Raw genomic sequence first — 9,250 nt, 5'->3', positions numbered from 1 at the left:
TCGAAAGAAGCCAATTTGGGGGGATGCCTAGTGAAGACCCTCACTCTCATATGGAGACTTTTTGCGACTATTGTGATGCGATTTCTCAAACCGGTGTAACTCAAGACCAAATTCGATGGGTCTTATTTCCTTTTTCTCGAATTGGCACCGCGAAACAATGGTTGAAAGGCCTTGATAAGGCTACTCTCGGAATTTATTCTTGGAAGAAGTTGGCTCTAGCTTTCTACAAAAAGTTTAAAAAATCTCCAAATTTCCGCTCGAATTTTATAAGTTATATTTTCCGCTTTATCGCGGAGGTTCACAGTTTGTATCAGAGCCTATGTTGCTCCCGATGCACACGCGTATACCCCAAATTTAAGTTTGAATTTGACCTTGAATAATGAATAAGAGATGGGTAGAAATAAGGACCTAAGTTGGTAGTCTCTTTGTGTATGCTTCGTGGTAGGTTCTAACATGTTTTTTTATTGTCAATTATTTTTGTACCCTTGGATGAATAACCGTAAGCTTACCTACATGAAGATCAGGACATGGTGCGTATTGCCGATAATTGAAGATTTGTTCAACTTTTGAAGAATGATTCTACTTCCTTAAAGATATTCCTCGTTCCGGTGTACCTTGCCTCATTCTTTTACTTCTTTATGCTTATTCCTTCTTCTAAACTCTCTTTTCTTTTCCTTTTCCTTGGAAGTTAGTCTTGTACCCTTCCAACTTGTCCTTTGTTCCTTGCTTATCCTCCCTTGATGCCATGTAGATAGTTGTAGATACCTCATTTCTGCACCTCCAGCAAACCACCTGGTGATGATTGGGCCGCATGTTTGGTACACGAAACGATTTGTGACAGTTGGTAAGTTTATCGTCAAGTGATCGCTCAAACACTTGTGTCTACCTCATAGTCGTCATCTATGCACCGATACGGTCGTTTTGACAGTAATTAGAATACATTTGGAGTCCGAGTCAAAAACCGTCTTCATTTTCTTATAACCGTTTAAAATGTCGAGTCGGAATGTGCTGGAATGTTCCGGATATTTCTATTCCATATTTGTTCCAATCTTTTAATCTTTGGTAAAATATATCCAGGAATAATCATATAAAATATTAAGGAAATAAGATTAATCCGCTATTCCATAATAGAAACACAGAAATCTTTCTTCCGCAGGAGGAAACCATTGAGGAAAAGACGCAGCAGGTGCTGCGCCTCTTCCAAGAGACGCAGTGCTTGCTGCGCCTCTTCCTCAGTCCTTTTCTGCGTATTTTTCGTATCTTTTCGAGATTCACGTCCAAAGTTTCTCCGAAAACCCTAATTTCCTCCGTGTGATTAGTATAAATAGAGACCTTCGGTCTCACATATTTCTCACGCGAGTGTCCGCCCTTCTCTTCTCCATTTGCATTCTAGACCACGCTCTTTCTTTTTGGCGTCTACATGCTTAAACTTTTGACCACGTAAGCTCGGATCCTTCTGAGTACAAGCCTCATTTTGCATGACCGACCAATTTGACCAACTCCACAATTAATCAATTTTAATCAATCTGTTTATTTCCTCCTAGAGGGCAATTTCGTCGTACATTCGAGTCGAACATCACTAAATGTTAACTTAGTTCAATCTCGTTTCGTCAAACATGTAAGTCTGAGGGTGTAAATCCTTCTTTTGTTTATTGTTCTTTATTTTTGTAATCACAATTGTAAGATTTATGTCGAAAATACTCTTAAAGCCGATTTGTAAAACCTTGTTTTAAACCCTTTTTACGGATTATCAGGAGACAAACGTCGAGAAAGGACGCAGCAACTGTTGCGCCTCTTCGAAGGGACGCAGCACCTGATGCGCCTCTTCGAAGGGACGTAGCACCTGCTGCGCCTCTTCGTGAGGCTGCCGCAGTTTCTGCTTCCTTTCTTCTTCCTTCGTCTTTTGTTAATCCGTTTGTTTTTGTTTTGTTTCAATTGTTCATTGTTCATTAACACGGAAATTTAAGCATGATAACTTTAACCTGTAATTTATTATTAATTCTTAATAATTAATTCATCTTTCAAATCCCGACTTAAATCCCTTATAATTCATATTTGCGGGTTTTCGTCATTAAAATCAATCCGGGTTTTTAAAGGTTTGATTCATCCATATTGGGTCTCTGGAATTCATTCTTTGAAATATTTTCATCTGTTATTTATCTTCACCACCATTAGTTCATCATTAATAACTTGTTTAACTTAACAAATTTGATTAATTTATATTTGTAAATAATCTTATTAATCTTGTATATAATCCGTTCTAATTAGCTTTGTTGATGTTTTATTTTTATGACCTCATTTACATGTAAATAATCTGTTAATCACTTCTATCCGAGTCAAATAATATAATCAAGCATTAAAATCACCGACGAACATTAACAATTTGTAATTTCGGCTTCACAGCCAGAACTGAGCTAAGGAACAGACGCAACGATTGCTGCGCCTCTTCCAAGGGACGCAGCTCTGCTGCGCCTGTTCCTGGTTGAGTTCTGTCTCTGAACTTCCGTTTTTGCTTCGACCTAGTTTATTAATTACGTATTTAATTAACTATTACTCATATTATCACTCATAATCTATTCGTTTATTTATTTATTCTTTCTTTTCAAAAATCATCCGTTTTAAATGTATTTTCGACATAAATCAATAAATCCGATGTAATTATTGTAATTTTCATTCATTGTATTTTTATTGTATTTGTTTTATTGTATTGCTGGTATGTCTCTCACATGTAATCAACATTAAATTTCTACCTTGACATTAATTGTATGCTAAATTACGTTTTCACCGACTTAGTATTAATTCACATGATAGGACTAAAACGTGGGATGTTGCATTGCATGCATATAAGTCGACAACATATCGAGTATAGATGACTTCCCTAATCATTAGTAGAGGCCGCTATGGAGGCGGGCGGGATTAAGTGTTCGATCAAAAGAGCTTTCTAATACGTACCCTCACCCCTTACTCCAGATCTCTGTGAACATCCGTGTTCATTGGCATCCACGAGAGTCATTCTAGACATAGAATGCTAAGGGTAACGAGTTCTTAATGTTCATGTCACTACTTTGTGTCTTGACATGGCACGAGGTATTCGAACGGTTTCCAATTTTCCACAATAAATTGGTGGCAACTCCACAAATGCACAGAAAAGCTTGCTCGCTTTTCGCCCCCGTGGGCCCGCGTCCACAGTTAGGCGACTCTGCTGGGGAGAATACACTTACGTGTAGCCAAGGGTGAAACTTGAACAAGGTTAGGGAATAGTTTGTACAAGACAGTTGTTGGTTTTCATAACTCGGTCTTCCTAGACCGTTTATTCGGCCTTCCTAGGCCCAACCCAACCCATTCGACCAATCGTCCCATCTAGACGGTCCAAATTCTTATTTGGGTCTAAGGATGGATAGCGATTGACGTCATCCATACCATGGTACTTACTCTTGTTTGTATCAAGGACTTTCACTACTCGAGGAAATGGACTAGGAATCGGCCTTACTCTTGTTTGGTACGAGCCTCTCCACAGACCCGGGTTTGATTGTTCGGTATGGCAACCCACCCTTTAAACGAAAACCCTTCGAAACGCACTCAGCATCCCGTTATAATGCCTGTATAAATACTTGTACCATACGTGATCACCATTTCTAAACAGAACCATGATGTTTTTTTTTTGTAAAAATCAAAATTTCTTTCAAAATGTAATAATTTCGAAAATGGGCCTAATATTAGCGCAAAGCCAGTCAAAACTCTGTCCAATTGTCGAGTCAAAATTCGGGCCTCAAAGCCTATTTCAAAACCTCACTTCGAGTCCACTCCTACAACTACACTATAGTTGACTAGGACTAACATTTTCAAACCTTGTCATTTCTTCAAAGCTCACTTGACACAAGTGGCACACTCCCACTTCACAAGTCAAAACGTTTTTTTGAATAAGTGTGCTAGAATGGTCGATCATATTTTTATTCGTCGTCGATCTATTGTTCAGTTTCCAAGATGCCTGACACAAGCGACGTAAGCAACAACCAACCCCTGAATGGTAATGATCAAATCCTAGCCGCGCTAGCTCGTCTCCAAGTCACTCAAGACCAAGTGTATGATCGCCTCGACACAATCGAGGGCCGAATATTTGTTGTGGAAACGAGGTTGCCTCCTCGAGAAAGTGAAGAGTCTAATGAATTCGTGAATAACTTCGGGAATGAAAATCCTTTTATGGGAGCACATGAGGTCAACCCTCCCGTTGGTATGACTGCAGCTGAAAAACGACTCCAATACTTGGAGGAACAATTGATGTATCTCAAAGGGGATGATATCTATAGGGAAAATAATCGCAAATATAAAGCCGTGAGTTCCAAATTGCCAACCAACTTCAACATGACGGATATCCCTAAATTCAAGGGGCATGAAAACCCTTTTAACCATATCCGTGCTTTCAAGGATTACATGTCTATCAAAGGCATTAAACACGAGATGTTCTTAAGGATCTTTCCTTCATCTCTTGACACCATCCCAAGACAATGGTTCTATTCTCTAGAGCACAAGAAGATTGCTACCTGGGACGATGCCGCAATTGAGTTTACCAAGCAATATGCGGATAATGCAGAAATCCAAATCAATATGCGCAGTTTAGAGGTTCTTACCCAAAATGACGAAGAAGGTTTCACCGACTTCCTAAGTAGGTGGAGAAAGACTAGTACCCAACTTGTTGAATGTCCAGATGAAGCTACCCTCGTGGAGAATTCGTGGACAATTTAAAACCCATCTATGCAAGTCATTTGAGATACCAAAATATTAAGACCTTCAAAGACTTAACTGTACTAGGAACAAGGATCGAGGATGACATCCGTAAAGGGCTCTTGTCCAAAATGGTAGGTCGTGGATATCAAGGCTCAACAAGTCGTTCTTACGGCTCTACTGGCAAGACTGATGAAGTTAACCTTCTCGAGCCATCTAAGAAGAGTATCCCACCAAAGAAATTCACAAATATTGGGGATACATACTCCAATGCTCTAAAGAGATTGTTGAAACATGGTAAGCTTCAACCCATAGGCCCTACGCCCGAACCAGAAAAGAAATCCAAGTTCTGGGACGAAAATTCGTATTGCGAATACCATAGAGGTAAGGGACATGACACAAAAAAATGCTACAAACTGAAAAATGTACTTCAAGACATGATTGAAGACGGTCGCCTACCAATATCGCCTGGAGGTAAGCCTAACAACACTCAAAATCCTCATGGAATTCTGATGATTACAAGTGAAGAGTCTACCTTAGATTGTTCACACCTCATTTCTCCAGTCGAAGATGAAATTCATGCAATAGAGAGTGAAGGGAACTACTCCACCATTTCCCCTACCATCACCGATTTCATCGCATGGGCAAGGAGTGTGAATAGGCAAGTCTCGGAACTAGAGAGTATAGTGGCAACCCTACGCGATCCAAATGCAACGCCTAAAGAACGTACGCCACTAGTTTTCCCTCAAAATGCTACGATGCAAGAAGTAGTAGCCGCGGTTGATGAACTAATCGACCAAATTATCCAATTAGAGGCCGAGATCATAAGGATGAGAGAACTTGCTACTATCAATGGAGTATGGGCCGATGATGATGAAGATAAGTATCTCACTGAACACTACCTAGTCAAAATCAGTGAGGAAATAGTCCAAAATAGTAAGGATGAAGATGTGGACCACCTTACTTGTTCGGGACGTCCATACCAAAACACTTCTCAAAATGGTCCCATAGCGAATGGTCCAACCAACGTTGTTACACCAAATGATAACGAAGATACCTCTACTGACCATTTGCTAAAGCAACTACAGAAGACAAAGGCTGATCTTTCAATCTGGCAACTAGTTGCAAGCTCGTTCCCACATCGCCAAGCTTTACTGCAAGCCTTGGCTAAACTAAATGTGGCACATAATTCCACACCCGATGACGTAGTCAACTTGGTCTTCAAAGAATCACCAAAGCTAAGTAACCCTGTTACTTTCTCGGATGAAGACTTACCGCCCTTTGGCGCTAATCACAATTTGGCTCTTTACATCATTGTTTTTTGCTTGAAGAAGAATGTGCCAATGACTTTGGTAGATGATGGCTCAGCATTCAACGTTATACCCTTGAAAACGGCATACAAATTGGGCATGAAAGAGTCAGATTGGACCCCAACCAACCAAGGTGTTCGCGCATTTGATGGTACACGACGAAAAGTGGTAGGACTTGTTAACCTGACCATAGCCACAGGGCCGATTGAACGAAAGGTTAACTTCCAAATAATGGATATTGAGGAATCCTTTAACATACTTCTGGGAAGACCTTGGATTCACGCTTCCAAAGCGGTAACATCCACCCTCCACCAGAAAATCAAGATCCCACTAGATGGTAAAGTGATGACAATCACTTCATCACCCATCAAGGCATTAATAGAAAAGAGGTCAAATAATCAAGTACTTACGGATCCAGTATATGAACTTGGGGGCTTCCATAGCATAAACGTCATAGAAAGCGAGTTGGCGCCTTTATATTTCAATCCCTACTCTAATTTGGTGGTCAACCACATACTCAAATCCCATGGATACTTCCCGGGAATGCCTTTGAACCCTATCCGAAGAAACACCTTTGCACCCTACAAAAAAGGCAACTCACAAAGGATATCACTTGGATTAGGATACAAACCTACTAAAGAGGAAGCTCTCGAGATGCTCGCCCAAGTTCAAAACCGTAAGAACGTGGGAATCCAAATGCGACTCTACCTCCCCACCCTAAATGGATACTTCGTTAGGGAGAGAAGTCAAGAACTTTTTCATGGATTTCCCAAACCTTGGCACTATCTCGAAAGGCAATTAGCTGGAATCGAGATCTTTCACGATTGCTACTTCATTCCTCCAGAAACGGTTCCTACCATCAAAGCTCGCCAAGCACCTTGCTTAGACGAACAAGCTGTTAGCCTACAATTTGGGTAAGATCGATTTGTTAGAGCCGCGCAGGATGAGATCATTACCATGATACTTCAAGACGATCACTTCAACCCTACCGCATTGATCACAGAAACCAATTCAAACCAGCAGAAAGGATGGAGAAAGTCGATCAAGTGGACAAACAATCAAGGAAGACTCTTCAAGCTCACCACTGGAGAAGGAGAGATGTTCAAAGGAGAGCCAGAAGATTATGAATTCGAGTCAGGGTCAGAGTCGGAGTCAGATTTGGAGTCTAGAGAAGTCCCTAAAGAGTCTCCTCCTGTCGTCACTCTCAGTCCCCTTGTTTCTCCTAGCTTAGCATCAAGTAGTAACAGTAGTTCGGGAAATGTCCCAATGGCTGTCCCTTTACCGCCACTGACTACTGAACAGATGGCTTCTTTGTTTCAACTTTTCTCAAATTTTAATATGAATAAATCAGGTTTTGCTTACTCTTCGTGTTATTCTGAATGCAATTCTATTTACGATGATAATGAGGATGACCCAGACCCATACTCGATCGAAATACCTCCCTATATAGCCAAAGAAATACTACAAGAGGGGGAAGGGGGACCAGTAATAGAAAACATTGAACCCATCAACGTAGGAACCGAACTAGAACCTCAAGAACTTAGGATAGGGACGACCTTGAGCTCTACCGAAAGGGCCAGTTTCATAAACCTCCTACACGAGTTCAAGGATGTTTTTGCTTGGTCCTACAAAGACATGTCGGGGATCGACAGGGACATTGTAGAGCATAGGATCCCGATTAAACAAGGTTTCAAACCCGTAAAATAGAAGCTTCGTCGGATGAGGACAGAATGGGCCCTCAAGATCAAAGAAGAAGTCGATAAACAATTCAAAGCCGGGTTCATCAAAGTTTCCGAGTACTCAGACTGGGTAGCTAACATAGTACCCGTACCCAAAAAGGATGGGAGAATCCGGGTTTATGTTGATTTCAGAGACCTAAACAAGGCAAGTCCCAAGGATGACTTTCCTCTACCACATATCGACATATTAGTGGATAACACAGCAGATCACGCGCTATTGACCTTTATGGATGGATACGCAGGATATAACCAGATCAAGATGGCCATAGAAGATATACATAAGACCGCCTTCGTCACTCAATGGGGCACCTATTGCTACACGGTTATCCCGTTCGGGTTAATCAATGTCGGAGCTGCGTACCAATGCACCGCAACCACGCTATTACATGACATGATGCATAAAGAAGTTGAGGTATACGTAGATGATATGATTGTCAAGTCCAAGGATAGAGAGGGACACATTGCGAACCTTCGCAAATTCTTCTCCAGATTGCGAAAATATAACATGAGGCTAAATCATCAGAAATGCGCGTTCGGGGTAACATCTGGCAAACTCCTGGGATACGTTGTTAGCCAACGAGGGATAGAAATAGATCCTTCCATGATCAAGGCTCTAATCGAAATGCCACAACCTCAAACAGAGAAAGAAGTTAGAGGATTCCTAGGTAAGGTGCAATACATAAGTCGATTCATATCGAAACTCACCATGATCTGTGAACCTATCTTCAAAAAGCTAAAGAAAACAGATCACACCAAGTGGGATGATGACTGTCAAAAGGCGTTCGACCGAATCAAGGAGATACTAACCAAGCCACCAGTTGTCATGCCACCCCAACGAGATCAACCTCTTGGTTTATATCTCACGGTAACTGGAACAGCCATGGGCGCAATGCTAGCCCAAACCGTAGGAAAAGAAGAAAGAGCTATCTACTACCTTAGTAAGAAGTTCTTGGAGTACGAGTGCAAATACACACCGCTAGAAAAGACATGCCTCGCTCTTGTGTGGGCAACGAAGAAGCTACGCCATTACATGATTAGCTACTCCGTCAAAGTATACTCCAAAATGGATCCCGTCAAATACCTCTTCGAGAAACCCGTTCTCAATGGACGCCTAGCAAGATGGACTTTGATGCTCTCAGAGTTCGATCTCAAGTATGTACCCCTGAAAGTTATAAAAGGGCGCGCCGAGTTCTTCGCAGAAAATCCTATCAACGATGCACAAACAATAGGCACATGGTCGTTTCCGGATGAGGATATACTCCAAACTGATGTAGACTCCTGGGACCTCTACTTCGATGGGGCATCAAACTTAAGAGGATTTGGAATAGGAGTGTTGCTCATTTCTCCTGAAGGCGAGCATACACCAATATCTGTCAAACTCGACTTCGAGGTGACAAACAACGCGGCAGAATATGAAGCTTGCCTCATTGGATTACAAGCAGCAGTAGGTTTAGGCATCAAGAATCTTCGCGTACATGG

The sequence above is a fragment of the Silene latifolia genome, chromosome 1 (genome assembly GCF_048544455.1).
Source record: "Silene latifolia isolate original U9 population chromosome 1, ASM4854445v1, whole genome shotgun sequence".
Lineage (NCBI taxonomy): Eukaryota > Viridiplantae > Streptophyta > Magnoliopsida > Caryophyllales > Caryophyllaceae > Silene > Silene latifolia.
The sequence above is the reverse complement of the archived record's forward strand: the minus strand, read 5'-3'. Positions refer to the sequence as shown.